At 46.9% G+C, this 15121-nt stretch overlaps 1 long non-coding RNA gene across 1 annotated transcript; it reads left to right on the top strand.

Moving 5' to 3' along the window:
* Positions 1 to 2960: 2960 nt before the first annotated feature.
* LOC139081925 (uncharacterized) lies at positions 2961 to 4727 on the top strand. The gene is made up of 2 exons (XR_011537425.1): positions 2961 to 3139; positions 4345 to 4727. It is a non-coding gene; the product is annotated as an uncharacterized lncRNA (long non-coding RNA).
* Positions 4728 to 15121: the final 10394 nt, after the last annotated feature.

The following is a 15121-nucleotide window of genomic DNA, read 5'->3' as shown; positions in this document are numbered from 1 at the left end:
TTAGCCTTGACCCTGGTTCTCTAGCCGTAACAATTATGAATACCTAATTCTTTTATAAGATGACCTATGTGGCTGGAGCAGAGTGAGCACGGGAGATTGGTGGTGAATTAGGTGCCATCACATCAGGCATGTGAAGTGTTCTGTTCCCTTTAAAATGAGGAAGAAAGTGAGGATGCTTTCTATCACGGTTTCTGTTGAACACTGCACAGGAGAGCCTGGGCTGCGTGGTGAGAAGGATTGGGAAGGAAAGGAAACATAAATGATAGTGGTAACAAAACCCAAGAGCTTGCGGTTAAAGAATGGGTAATTTATTAGTAAATGGCTAAAACATTCCTGTATAATAATAGTAAAAAATGTCTACTTTGTGGTAGTAGTATGGGAAAGTACTAACACTTTCAAACTCTGGGAGGAAGCAAAACTAGTGAAAGACATTAAGGAAAATTGGAGGTTTTCGTGCTCATGGATATTGAGGTCTGAGCAAGTCAATTCATCTATTGGTTCAAATTAAGTTCAGTAAAAAATTCAAAAGGTCTTTTTTTGGTGGAGCTTAGAGAAAGGAGGAGGAGACGCTGGAGGTCTGGAGAGAGGGAAGGATGTGAAACAGTTGTCTTGGAGAATGGGAAAACCAATGTATAGGGAAGTAGAATTGCCAGCAGGAGGAGGGGAGGGTTGGGTTTCACCAGGGCTTTGCCAGAGGAAGAGCAAAGGTATTGAAAGTGAATCCATACCAGGGTAGAGTTAAAGTCCCCAGGTCCAGATATGGAACCTGATTAGGCAAAACCAGTAAGAGCTTGGCATTCTCTGGTGCCTGGAGTTGATCTGTGAGTTGGCAAGTGTTCCAAACTGACAGTGGAGTAGAAGTACTAATTTAGGGGAGCTGGAACAATATGGGGTGGTGGTCCCAGACTGGCATGCTTAACCTTGAGATGTGGTGCGCTTACTGGTAATGACAAGGTTTAGGTTATGGTCACGTAAGTGGAAGGCAGGAGGAGGAAGAGACGATACTGGAGAAAAGAGGTAAAAAAAAAAAAAAAAATAGACCATAGTGTTCAAAGGATCTTCTCTATCGGTGCTGAAATTACCACAAGTGATGGTAGAAGTAGTGGGTGTGGGGAAGACAATGATGGTGACCCTGAAATAAAAATCTTCACGGTTGGGCCGGCACGGTGATGCAGCAGTTAAGTGCACGTTCCACTTCGGCGGCCCGGGGTTTGCCGGTTCGGATCCCGGGTGCAGACATGGCACCGCTTGGCACGCCATGCTATGGCAGGCATCCCACATATAAAGTAGAGGAAGATGGGCATGGATGTAAGCTCAGGGCTAGTCTTCCTCAGTGAAAAGAGGAGGATTGGCAGCAGTTAGCTCAGGGCTAATCTTCCTCAAAAAAAAAAAATTCAAGGAATGCTGCTGGGTAAGACATTTAGTCTGAAGACATGGGCTTAAAGGAAGCTGGGGGTTTTGAGGGCTTCCAAGGGAGGAAAAATGGTTTAGACGTGGCAATGGAGTAACAGGAGACCTAGTTCACCACCAGGCACCATGGTACTTGGCATTCAGGAGAAGAAAAGCCACAACTGAAGGCTCCAAGGGTACTAGCGTCCTAGGGATGAGTCTGGTTAGAGGTAGAGTAAGAAGATGAGAGGGAGGAGGCTGGTGACTGAATTCCAGAGCACAGGGTGGAGGTTTTGGGAGGGAGCAGTGTTGGGTCAGAGTAGGAGTTGGAGAGAGCTAAATGGAATGAAGGTAGTAACAGCTGATGGGGAAGCTTGAACATCTAGTGGAGACTGATACACAGAAGTGATAAGACAGCATAGGCTCGGTCCTAAGGTTCTCTGGAAGGATTCGTCTGACACTATGGTGGTGAGGCTGGAGGCTGGCTTGTGGCTGGGGAAGGAGCAGTTACCTTAGGAACTGTGCTGTTCCTGGCTCTGAGTGGTGCCCTAGGTAGAGAGCCTGCTTGCATCCCTTTAATTTGGCTACCTGTTTATAAAGGCTATAAATGATACAGGATAAGGGGACAGAGTGTTAACTTGCACCATATGTACGTATCTGAGTGATGTTTTAGCTCTTAGAGGCTCAGGCAGCTAGCTGTACAGCCCTCCACTTTAATTCTGTCTGGGCTAAAGAACTAGTGGTAGAGAGTCTGGAGTATTTTAAAATAGAATGATTTTCATTTTGGAAAGATTACTATGGGGCAAAAGAAAAGTTTGATCACAAAAGAAGTGACCAATTTGGACGTTGTTGCAGAAGTCCAGATAAATGGTGAGACCTGGACCATAGATGTGGCAGTAGGACAGAGGGGGTCACATTTGAGATGCTTTCAGAAATGGAGTTGACTGATCTAGGTGACTACCTGAGTGTAGGGATGAGGAAGAGAGAAGAATCCAGCATGATGGCAGAATGCTGATGCAGATGGTACCATTTGCTGGAATAGAGAATGCACAAAGGAGAGGAGTATGGTCAGTTTTAGATGTATGGAATTTGAGGTGCCTGTGGGACATCCATGGAGAGTTTGCAGGAAGCAGATTTGGGGCTTAGGGAGTAAAGTGTAGACCAAAGCTGAATTTTTGACACTCGTCATGTGGCTATTGAGAGTTGTGGTCATGGATGAAATCACATCACTTGAGTATATGTGGAGAGCAGAGGGTGGAAACTCAAAACTTGGAACAAGACCAAGAACATAAAAGTAAAAGTAATGGCCGGGAAAAGATGTGGAAAATCCAGAAAAGGGGACATCAGAATCCTAGAGAACAAGGAAGGTAATGGTTCAGTCGGCATCAGAGTCAAGAGATCCAAGAAGGTGAAGGCTAGAAAGTGTCCATTGGGCTTAGCAACAGGGAGAGTGATGGAGCCTCCCTGTGGAAATGTGGGGCTGGGCCCCCGGGTGCAGCAGGTGGAGGGGCGACTAGGGCTGCAACTCCCCCACCCTCTGCATCTCAGTAACAGCCCGTCTGTCCTTACAGGTCCCAGCCAAAACCTTCAGAGTCAATGCTGACTTCTCACTTCACTCCACATCCAATGAGTCTGCAAATGCCACTGATTCTGCCTTTGAAACATCCAGAGTGTGACCAGTTCTCATGGCCTCCAACCCTCTGGGTCCACACCTCCATCACCTGGGTTATTGTAGGCGTGAGCCTCCTAGGTGAGCTGTCTGCTACTTCATTCCCACCCCACCCCCCACCCCGCAGTCGCTTCTCAACATAGGAGCCAGGGTGTCGTCTTAAAAACTTTGTCAGGCTTTCGGTCACTTCTCTGCTCAAAACCCTGCAGAGGCTTCCAGTTTCACTTTTGAGCAGAAGCCAGCGTTCCTACAGGAGGCTTCACAACGTGGCCCCACCTGTCGCACTCCCACTTTCTACTGCTCTCCCCCTCATTTACTCCACTCCAACCTCACAGCCCGCCTTTTCCTCAAACGTGCCAGGCACACTCCCACCTCAAGGCCTTTAACTGGCTTTGGCCTCTTGATAGGAAGACTGTTTCCTTGGATGACTAAATGGCTGTCTTCCCAGTTCTTACAGATCTTCGGCGAGGAAGTCAAAGACCTCCTTCCCTGACCATTCTAAAATAGCAGCCCTTGGGGCCGGCCCCATGGCGCAGTGGTTAGGTGTGCACGTTCTGCTGCTCAGCGGCCCAGGGTTCGCCGGTTCGGATCGTGGGTGTGGACATGGCACCACTTGACAAGCCATGCTGTGGTAGGCGTCCCACATATAATGTAGAGGAAGATGGGCATGGATGTCAGCTCAAGGCCAGTTTTCCTCAGCAAAAAGGAGGATTGGCAGTAGTTAGCTCAGGGCTAATCTTCCTCAAAAAATAAAATAAAATAGCAGCCCTCCACATGCCCGGATCTCCCAATCTCCTTACCCCGCTTGATTTTTCTCCGTGGTGCATATCATCATCTGCCCACCTGTATTTGCTTATGTATTCGCTGTCTGCTAGAAGGTAGGCTCCATAAGAGCAGGGGTTTTTGTCTGTTTTGTTCACAGCTGCTATGTCCCAGCATCTACAACAGGGCGAAGGAGTCCGGAGTGAAAGCTCAGTAAAAACAAAGTGGAATGAAGGAAGCAAGGGCTGCCTCGGGAAGGGAGATACAGTCATGTGACCGTATAATTTATGTATTAGCCAGATACGGTGCTCTTGAGAGTGAGAGGGGTGTTGTTATCGATTACAGGGGGTGACGGGAGTGCCCTGGGCAACGTGGGAGTTCTGGTCAATCTAGAGATAGGTTGACTTGGGAGGAGGGTTTTTTAGGATGAAGAGAGATGTTTATAAGGGGAGGGAGAAGGAACCAACCAAGAAGATAGCTTTATGATTATGGTACAACCAAATGCCTCACTTTACCCTGTGCAGAAAATCCAGTTTTCACAAAGCATTTTGAGACACCAGGAAGGAAAGTGATTGGTAGTCAGAAACCGTGAATTCCAGTCCTGCCGATGAAACTTCACCTTCCGGAGCCTCGGTATGGAGCCACCACATAAGAGTCAGTACTGAACACTGAAGTATTTCCCAAGGTCTACGGACCATCCACAAGAAAATCAAGATTCCTGGATCCCACCATCAGACTGCCTCATCCAAACGCAGGGGAGGAGCCTCAGAATGAGCATTTAAATCTGTAAAATAGAGATGCTCATAGTACCTACTTCCTGAAGTTCTTGTGAGGATTAAGTGAGACTGCGATAATACCTGACATTTTGTTAGTGCTCAATAAATGTTGGCTGTTATTATTACAGGAATATTGTCAGGAGCAACTGAGATAATAGCTGTGAAAATGGTAAACAAAGTGATGGCCATGAGAATGTGACTTGCAGACCTCTCACTACAGGGAACATAACTGACCCCAGATTCTTTGCTCTGAGATCTACCACCATGTTTGCCCTGAGGTCATGCTTCCCAAGTACCCCCAAGCCAATGAGTGAGCTTGGCAGAGATTCTAAAGTAGTTTGTTCCTGGGAGACATGGGACCCCACTGACAGCTGACTTTGGCTCAAGGACTCCCCTGGTGGCCTTGCCAAACTTGCCTTACACCGCCTGGTAGTCTAGGATGCTTCCACCCGATATTCCTTCACTCAGGCACTGTCATGGCTCCCCCAGCTCTCTCCCTGCGTTCTCTCACAGATGTTCCCCTAATAAAATCCTCACATGTTTTATCCTATTTGGGGTCTACTGTTTGGAGGACCCAGACTAACATAAGAAGCATCATTAAAAAGTAAGGAGGTGGGGGCTGGCCACATGGCTGAGTGGTTAAGTTCGCATGCTCCGCCTTTGGCGGCCTGGGGTTTCACTGTTTCAGATCGTGGGCACAGACATGGCACCACTCATCAGGCCATGTTGAGGTGGTGTCCCACATGCCACAACTAGAAGGACCCACAACTGAAAATATACAACTATGCACTGGGAGGATTGGGGCAGAAAAAGCAGGGGGGTGGGGGAAGATTGGCAACAGTTGTTAGCTCAGATGCCAATCTTGAAAAAAAAAAAGGTAAGGAGGTGAGGAAGGATTCTGGAAAGATAGCTGAGTAGTAAGAACCAGTAATCTCTTCCCCAACACAGACAAGTACACTGGCAGAATCGATCTGATGTAACTATGTTGGAACTCTGGAGTCTGTTGAAGGCTTGCAACATCTAGTGAAGTCTTATATGGTAAATTGAGGTTGATTTTGGGAATTCAGCTCCTAGCTCAGCAACAGCTACTTATCCCCTCATTCAGCCCTGTGGCAAGCAGTTGTGCACATGTTCCTGGAGCAGCTTGCACATGGCTTGCAGGAGCCAGAGTGGGCAACAAGGACCCTGTCCTCTGAATATCAGGGATCTGTGTTCTGGTTGTTGATTGCTGCTTCTGATCAAGGAGGTACAGACAGAGGCAGCAGCCGTTCTTGCACCTACCCTGCATTGTTACAAGCCCCTCCTCCCCAGCTGAAGTGACTTCCAGGGGAAATAAGGCACTGGTGCCTCCCCCGCTCTCACTCATTATAGTCTTTTGCCCCCTCTTGAGAGCCAGACATTAAAGACTAGGGGACAGTCAAAAGCAGCTACAGATATGAGGGAAATTAGAAAGTCACTCCACATGCCCAGGGAAAGCACAGGCTCAGAAAAGACCTTAATTTTACAACTCAGCCTGACCCTTGGCATAGAGACAGCCTCAAACAATAAAAACAAAAACCAACAGCAAACCTTGGGCAAGAGAGATAATCTGATTTCCAGAGTTACCATATTACTAGATTGAAATGTCCAGTTTTTAACCACAGTAAAAAAAAAAAATCACAAAGCATATAAAGAAAAAGGGAAATATGGCCCATTCAAAGGAAAGAAAAGAAACCAACAGAAACCGTCCCTGAGAAAGACCTGATGGTTCTTCTACTAGACAAAAATTTTAAAACAACTGCCTTCAAGATGCTCATAGAACTAAAGGAAGATGTGGAGAAAGTCAAGAAAATGATCTATGAACAAAATGGAAATATCAATGAAGAGAGAAAACCTAAAAAGAAACCAAAAGGAAATTCTACAGTTGAAAAGTATAATAGTTGAAATGTAAAGTTCACTAGAAGGATTCAAAGGCAGAAGAAATAATCCATGAACTTGAGGATAAGACTATTGAAATTGTTGAGTCTGAAGAAAGAAAAAGGATTGAAGAAAAGTGAACAGAGCCTAAGGGCTATGTGGGACACCAGCAAGCAGACCAACACATGCATTGTGGGAGTGCCAGAAGGAGAAGAGAGAGAGAAGGGGGCAGAGAGAATATTTGAAGAAATAATGTGATGGCTGAAAACTTGATGGAAGACATAACCATACAAGAAGCTCAACAAACTCCAAGTAGGATGAACTAAAAAAGACCCAGACCAAGACACATTATACTCAAACTGTCGAAAGCCAAACACAGAGAATCTTGAAATCAGCAAGAAAGAAGCAATTCATCACATACAAAAGATCCTCAATAAGATTACCAGAAGATTTCTCATCAGAAACTTTGGAAGCCAGAAGGCAATGGGCTGGTGTATTTAAAGCGTTAAAAGAAAAAACTGTCAACCAAGAATCCTATATGTGAAAAATCACAAAAGATAAATTCTTTATGATTCCACTTATATGAGGTACTTAGATTAGGCAAAATCATAGAGACAGAAAAGAGAATGGTGGTAATAGGGAGTTAATGTTTAGTGGGTATAGAGTTTCAGTTTTGCAAGATGGAAAGAGTTCTGTAGATGGATAATGCTGATGGTTGTGCCTATGAACGTACTTAACACCACTGAACTGTACACTTTAAAATGGTTACGATGGTAAATGTTATGTGTATTTGCTGCAATAAAAAAGTTGAAACGAATGATGGGAAAGATGTAGGGAAGAGTAGGCTGGAAACAGAAAACAGATTTTTGGGTCTTGCAGTCATTGTCAGATTTTGTAGAAAGAGAAGTTAAATGACCTAACCAATGAAGAAAAACTGTAGTGGAAACAACCAATATTTAAAGGCCATTTTATGAGGCTTTATTATTTATATGTTATCTTTCTTTCCCATTTCTGTAAAAATGTCATAAGGCAAGAGTCATGTGCTCATTATATAATTTTTGGAATGCATATTTAAGTTAATAAAATTTTTGAAAATGAGGTGATACAATTTTAAGCCAACTCTGTGGTAAGTATTTTGATATCTAATGATTTTGTTGATTTGGATTGTCATGAACAATCACTTTCACAGAAGAGGAAGTAAGAAACAAAAATGCTCTACTTGAGTAATAATTTTAAAATGTACTCTAGAATTAGATGATGGCATTTTGAAGAGATGCTTCTTGACATCCACTTCTGGTAATGTCAGACCAACTCTTCTGCTGAAGACAGTTAAGAACAATAGAGAAGACATTTTTTTAAATCTTTCTAAAAGCAACAAACTACTGAGAGGTTTCCACACTAGGTCCAGGAGAGGATGCTAATGTAGAAAAGTGAATCTGATGCTCCAGGCTACTTTTCCCCTGGATATATCTGTTCATCGGGAACAGGCAGCTGAGAGTCTGGGGGCGGATCTGGAAGTGCGTTTGCTGATCTGGAAGGGGCAGTCATACAGTGCTAGAGGGAAAAATTTCGAGTCCAGCCCCACCAGGTGTGGGAATCCTTGTGAACTACCCTGTGCTTTGAGTTGGGAACTTTGAATAGTTGTACCATAGTAGTTAACTAAACCAACCCTCACGTGGATTGCAACCTGACGTGGAGTCATATGAGGACCCAGAAATCTCAAGCCCTGAACCTGGATGAAGGTGATCCAGAATTGCTAGTGCCCCCAGGCGCCAAGCTAAAGCAAATAAAATATTATCTGAGGAAAATAATATAATCCTAGGCTTTCGATTGTTTCTACAAATATCCTACAAATGCCAAATCAAGCACGTATTCAAAGATAACTAGGCCTACAAAGAGACAAGACACCATGAATGAGGACCACAAAAGTGAGACAATAGAAAAAGACCCATGGGAACCCCAGACACCGAAAACAGCAGACACAGAGTGTAAAGCAACTATGTTTACTATGTTCGTGGAGATAAAGGGAGAAACTTGACAATTTTAGAAAGTGTTATAGGCTGAATTGTGTCCCTCTCCCACCAAATTCATATATTGAAGTTCTAACCCCCAATACCTCAGATTGTGACTGTATTTAGACACAGAGTCTTTAAAGAGGTAAGTAAGGTTAAATGAGGTTATTGACATGGGCCGTAATCCAATATGACTGGTCCTTATAGGAAGAGGAGATTAGGACATGGACACACACATGAGGAAGGATCATGTAGAGACACCAAAAGAAGACAGCCTTCTACAGTCTAAGGAGGCTTCAGAACGAAACCAACTCTGCAGGCACCTAGATCTTGGACTTCCAGCCTCCAGGACTGTGAGGAAATACATTTCTGTTGTTTAAGCCAGCCGATCTGTGATATTTTATTATGGCAGTTAACTAAGGGGCTGGCCCCCATGGCAGAGTGGTTAAGTTTGCATGCTCCACTTTGGCAGCCTGTAATTTGCTGATTCGGATCCCAGGTGTGGACCCACACACTGCTCATCAAGCCATGCTGTGGCAGCATCCCACATAGGAGAAATAGAATGACTTACATCTGGGATATACAACTATGTACTGGGGCCTTGGGGGAAAAAGATTAGTTAACTGAGAGATAGTTGAAAGGAAACCATTTGTAATGAAGTAGAGAGAATGAAAAATATGGGGGCCAGCCCAGTGGTGCAGTGGTTGAATTTGTGCTCTGCTTTGGCAGCCTGGAATTTGCTGGTTCGGATCCCAGGTGGGGACCTACACACCACACTCATCAAGCCATGCTTAGGTGGCGTCCCACAGATGTTAGCTCAGGAGCAATCTTCCTCACCAAAAATAAATAAATAAAGAAGAGGGGCCGGCCTGGTGGCATAATGGTTAAGTTCACATGCTCCGCTTTGGTGGCCCAGGGTTTGCAGATCCTGGGTGCAGACTCATCAAGCCATGTTGTGGTGGCATCCCACATAAAATAGAGGAAGATGGGCACAGATGTTTAGCTCAGCGTCACTCTTCCTCAAGCAAAAAGAGGAAGACTGGCAACAGATGTTAGCTCAGGGCCCATCTTCCTGACCAAAAGGAAAAAAAGAATAAAAAATTTGGAAAATAGAGAAGAAAAGCTAAGAGAGAGAAAATATTGTAGGAAAACCAACCAGACTAGAATTGGAACGACAGAAGAAAGGAAAAATGAGAGAATTGAAGAGATAATGGCTGAGACTTATTTGGAAATGATGGGGGGACCCCAAAAGAAAGAGTCAAGAAGTGCAAAAAGGTTAAATAAAAAGAAATCCACTCTAAACACATCAATAATGTTACCACATTTTAAAAGAAGACAAAAGAGGAACTATTACAAGGAGCCAGAAAAAAAAAAGATTACTTTCAAAGGAGTGACATTTAAGCTACTGTTTGATTTCTCAACAGAAACAATGGGTAGCAGAAAACAGTGGAATGCTGTCTTCAGTGATCTGAAAGAAAATAAATGCCAACGTAGGATTCTATACACAGTAGGATATGAAGGTGAAAAAAGACATTGTGAGACAAGAATGGAGAGCATGCACAAGCAGACTTGCACTCACAAGCAGAAGAAAATGATCCCATTTGGAACCTTAGGAGATACAAAAGGAATGAAAAGGAAAGAAAGAGTTAAGTCCCAAACAAACGTTGCCTACCTCTGAGATGGGGTGGAAGCAAAAGCTGCCTGTCTTTAGGGAAAGTAGGAAACCCACTCAGGACTAGGATCCTGCACTGAAACAAAACTAAAGACGGCTGCCTGGTGGGAGGGTAGGAAACTCACTCCCATCCGAGACCCTTCCCATGACAACGCAGAGCTCAGATGCTGTGTGGGGAGGAGAAAGCCCGGCCCCTGAGGCTGAGGCGCACGGGATCTGCCTAGACTAAGGAGGGAGCAGGGCAACCAAGAAAACTCCCCTGCTGCCAACATGAGCCTTGCATCCTAAAATAAACAAGGCGAGCTACTGCTGGGGAGGGGCAAGAGCATGGCGAGAGAGTCCCTCTGGGGGGCACGCCTGCAGGGAGCGTTGAAGTTGAGACTCAGGAACCCTAAGAACTTTGGATTCCAGGTCTCAAACTAAGCAGAAGGCGGCAGCAGCCTGCCATCATCAGCAACGAGGAATTGCCTAGATGTGCCTCCCAAATGACGACAGAGCAGAGGAAAGAATTCATGGGGGCCCATCCCCGTGGCCAAGGGATTAAGTTCACGTACTCCCTTTGGTGGCCCATGGTTTCACCGTTTCAGATCCTGGGCACAGACATGGCACCACTCATCAAGCCATGCTGAGGCGGCATCCCACATGCCACAACTAGAAGGACCCACAACTAAAACTACACAACCAGGTGCCGAGGGGCTTTGGGGAGAAAAAGGAAAAATAAAATCTTAAAAAAAAAAAAAAGAATTCATGAACCAGATAATAGGTCAGTAGAAATTATCCAATCTGAAACACAGAGAAAGACATGGGAGAAAATAAAACAGAATATTTAAGAGCTGTGATACAATATCAAGCACGCCATTGACATAGCAGAGGAAGACAGGGAAAATGAGGCGGAAAAAATATTTGAAAAAGTAATGGCTGAAAATTTTCCAAAATCAATGAAAGATAACAAATTGCAGATCCAGAAAACTTCAAGCAGAATGAACACGAAGGAAAAACATACCCTGGGGCCAGCCCCATGGCCGAGTGGTTAAGTTCATGCGCTCTGCTTCCGTGGCCTAGGATATTGCTGGTTCGGATCCTGTGCACGGACACAGCACCGCTCATCAGGCCATGCTGAGGTGGCGTCCCACATGCCACAATTAGAAGGACCCACGACTTAAAAAATATACAACTATGTACTGGGGGGATTTGGGGAGAAAAAGCCAAAAAGAAAAGAAAAGAAAAGAAAAGAAAAAACATGCCCAGGCACTTCATAGTCAAACTTCTGAAAACCAAAGATGCAGAAAATCTGGAAAGCAGCCAGAAAGAAAAACAGAGGAACAAAAATAAGAATTATAGCAGACTTTTCCTTTAAAAACTATATAAGGTAGGACTTGATTCCAAGATGGCGCCGTGAGTAGTCCTCTTTGTCTCTCGCCCTTCGAGTCTACAATTATTTGGACACTTATCGCTTGACAAAGGATATCCAGACAGCATCTCAGGACGTCTGAGACACCCACGCGACTATACATCGGAAGGCGGACGGACTTTCCTCCGGGAGGATGTGGAAATAGGTGAAAACTCTCCGACCCCGACGGGCAGCCTAGTACCCGCAAGCGGCTTTCTTCCAACGGACGCCCCCAGAGGATCCACGCACATCTAGGGCAGGAGCGAGAACACAACAGAGGAGCGACGGTGGAAACAGGTGACCAGAACCCTACTTAAACCCCCTGCAATTACTCCTAAACGCAGAGGGAAACTTTGGAGTTGCACACCTGAGCCCGCGGGGAGAGTCTCTCCCCGCCATTGGCGGGGAGACCCAGCCTGGTGCTCGGGGCGCCCGGAGGGTCCCAGAGAGACGCCCGCCCCGGGGGACTAGGGATTGCCGGAGATCTCGGAGAGGACCGGGGCGGGGGAACTTTCAAAGGCGGGTCCAGCGACCCGGTGGGGAAGCGCCGGAGCTCCGCCAGGCAGCAGACAAAACTCTCTGTCTGCCGGTAGCAGAGGGGCCACGCTGAGCACTCAGGGCTCCCGGCAGAGGCCCGGAGAGAAGCCCAGAGGGCGGGGCGACCCCCAGCTGCCGTTGCCCGCCCCGGGGGACTAGGGATTGCCGGAGATCTCGGAGAGGACCGGGGCGGGGGAACTTTCAAAGGCGGGTCCGGCGACCCGGAGGGGAAGCGCCGGAGCTCCCCCAGGCAGCAGACAAAACTCTCTGTCTGCCATTAGCAGAGGGGCCACGCCCAGCATTCAGGGCTCCCGGCAGAGGCTCGGACAGAAGCCCAGAGGGCGGGGCGTCCCCCAGCTGCTGTTGCCCGCCCCGTGGGACTAGGGATTGCCGGAGATCTCGGAGAGGACCGGGGTGGGGGAACTTTCAAAGGCGGGTCCGGCGACCCGGTGGGGAAGCGCCGGAGCTCCGCCAGGCAGCAGACAAAACTCTCTGTCTGCCGGTAGCAGAGGGGCCACGCTGAGCACTCAGGGCTCCCGGCAGAGGCCCGGAGAGAAGCCCAGAGGGCGGGGCGACCCCCAGCTGCCGTTGCCCGCCCCGTGGGACTAGGGATTGCCGGAGATCTCGGAGAGGACCGGGGCGGGGGAACTTTCAAAGGTGGGTCCGGCGACCCGGAGGGGAAGCGCCGGAGCTCCCCCAGGCAGCAGACAAAACTCTCTGTCTGCCATTAGCAGAGGGGCCACGCCCAGCATTCAGGGCTCCCGGCAGAGGCTCGGACAGAAGCCCAGAGGGCGGGGCGTCCCCCAGCTGCTGTTGCCCGCCCCGTGGGACTAGGGATTGCCGGAGATCTCGGAGAGGACCGGGGCGGGGGAACTTTCAAAGGCGGGTCCGGCGACCCGGAGGGGAAGCGCCGGAGCTCCGCCAGGCAGCAGACAAAACTCTCTGTCTGCCGGTAGCAGAGGGGCCACGCTGAGCATTCAGAGCTCCCGGCAGAGGCCCGGAGAGAAGCCCAGAGGACGGGGCGACCCCCAGCTGCCGTTGCCCACCCGGTGAGGCTAGGGATTGCCGGAGATCTCGGAGAGGACTGGGGCTGGAGAGAGTTCCAGAGACCCAGCTTAGTAGCCTAGGGGGAAACCCTACAGGCTCACAGAAGCCTTAGGGAAAGCCTCTGCACAGCACCAGTAGAAGGCACCCAGCCGCCAGCCACAAGGCTGGAAGACCCCAGGGCAAAAGCAGCATAGCTAGGTGTACTAACCACAGACTGTAGAAGATGCCAATAGCTCTCCTGCGACCCATAGAGGACAAGTGAGATTTGGTGGGTGCCGACAGCAACGGAGCGACAAATATAAGTGATCCCACCCCTGGCCGCTGGAAAAGCCCATAACACCGTTGCAGACCCCAAGGAGAGAGCGCATCTAGGTGGGCAACAACAGTAGGCCCCTGCAGCCTGAAGCCCCCCGTGACGGCCCCCACGGCAGAGGAGGGAATCCAAAGGGCCACTGTGGCTACGAAGAGGGGCCCAGGCCCAGTTAGCAACTACGGACAGGGTTCCTGGTTGGTGAAGTATAAACAGCTGCTCCCCCCACCGCAGCAGCTGAAACAAGTGAAAGGAGCAACTAAACTCTATCTCCATGCGGAGGCACAAATCAACATCATCAAGCAATATGAAAAAATACATTAAATCTCCAGAACAGAAAGAAAGTAACAAATACACAGAAAACAATCCCAAAGAAAATGAGATATATAACCTAAATGATGATGACTTCAAAACAGCCATCATCAAAATACTCACTGAGTTAAGAGAGAATTCTGACCGACAACTCAACGAGTTCAGGAGCTATGTCACAAAAGAGTTTGATACGATAAAGAAGAACCAAACAGAAATATTGGAAATGAAGAACACAATAGAGGAGATTAAGAAAAATCTAGATGCTCTGAACAGTAGGGCCGATAATATGGAGGAAAGAATTAGCAATTTGGAAGATGGCAATATAGAATTGTTGCAGGCAGAGGAGGAGAGAGAAGCAAGACTTAAAAGAAATGAAGAAACTCTCCGAGAATTATCAGACACAATTAGGAGATGCAACGTAAGGATTATAGGTATACCAGAGGGAGAAGAGAAGGAGAAAGGGGCAGAAAACCTATTCAAAGAAATAATGGCTGAGAACTTCCCAAATCTGGTGAGGGAGATGGATCTTCAGGTGACAGAAGCCAATAGATCTCCAAACTTTATCAATGCAAGAAGACCAACTCCACGGCATATAGTAGTGAAGCTAGCAAAAGTCAACGACAAGGAGAAAATATTAAGGACAGCCAGGCAAAAGAAACTAACCTACAAAGGAACCCCCATCAGGCTATCAGCAGATTTCTCAGCAGAAACTTTACAGGCTAGAAGAGAGTGGAATGATATATTCAAAAATCTGAAGGACAAAAACCTACAGCCGAGAATTCTCTACCCAGCGAAAATATCCTTCAAATACGATGGAGAAATAAAAACTTTCCCAGATAAACAAAAATTAAGGGAGTTCATTGCCACAAAACCTCCTCTTCAGGAAATCCTCAGGAAAACCCTCATTCCTGAAAAATCAAAAGAAGGAAAGGGGCTACAAAACCAAGAGCAGAGGAGATAAGTAGAAGGACAACAACAGAGAGTAGCAGCTCTACATCAGAACAGATTAAACCATGGGACGAGAAACAAAGGAAACTGAAGAAAACCGGAAAACAAGACACAAAATGGTAGTGGTAGGCCCCCACGTCTCAATAATCACTCTAAATGTAAATGGATTGAACTCCCCAATCAAAAGACACAGAGTGGCAGGATGGATCAAAGAACAAGATCCAACAATATGCTGCCTCCAGGAAACACACCTCAGCCCCAAAGACAAACACAGACTCAGAGTGAAGGGATGGAGAACAATACTCCAAGCTAATAATGAACAAAAGAAAGCAGGTGTCGCTATACTAATATCAGACAAGGTAGATTTCAAAGCAAAACAGATAAAGAAAGACAAAGAGGGA

Source organism: Equus przewalskii, chromosome 2 (assembly GCF_037783145.1).
Source record: "Equus przewalskii isolate Varuska chromosome 2, EquPr2, whole genome shotgun sequence".
Taxonomy (NCBI): domain Eukaryota; kingdom Metazoa; phylum Chordata; class Mammalia; order Perissodactyla; family Equidae; genus Equus; species Equus przewalskii.
The sequence above is the reverse complement of the archived record's forward strand: the minus strand, read 5'-3'. Positions and strand labels throughout refer to the sequence as shown.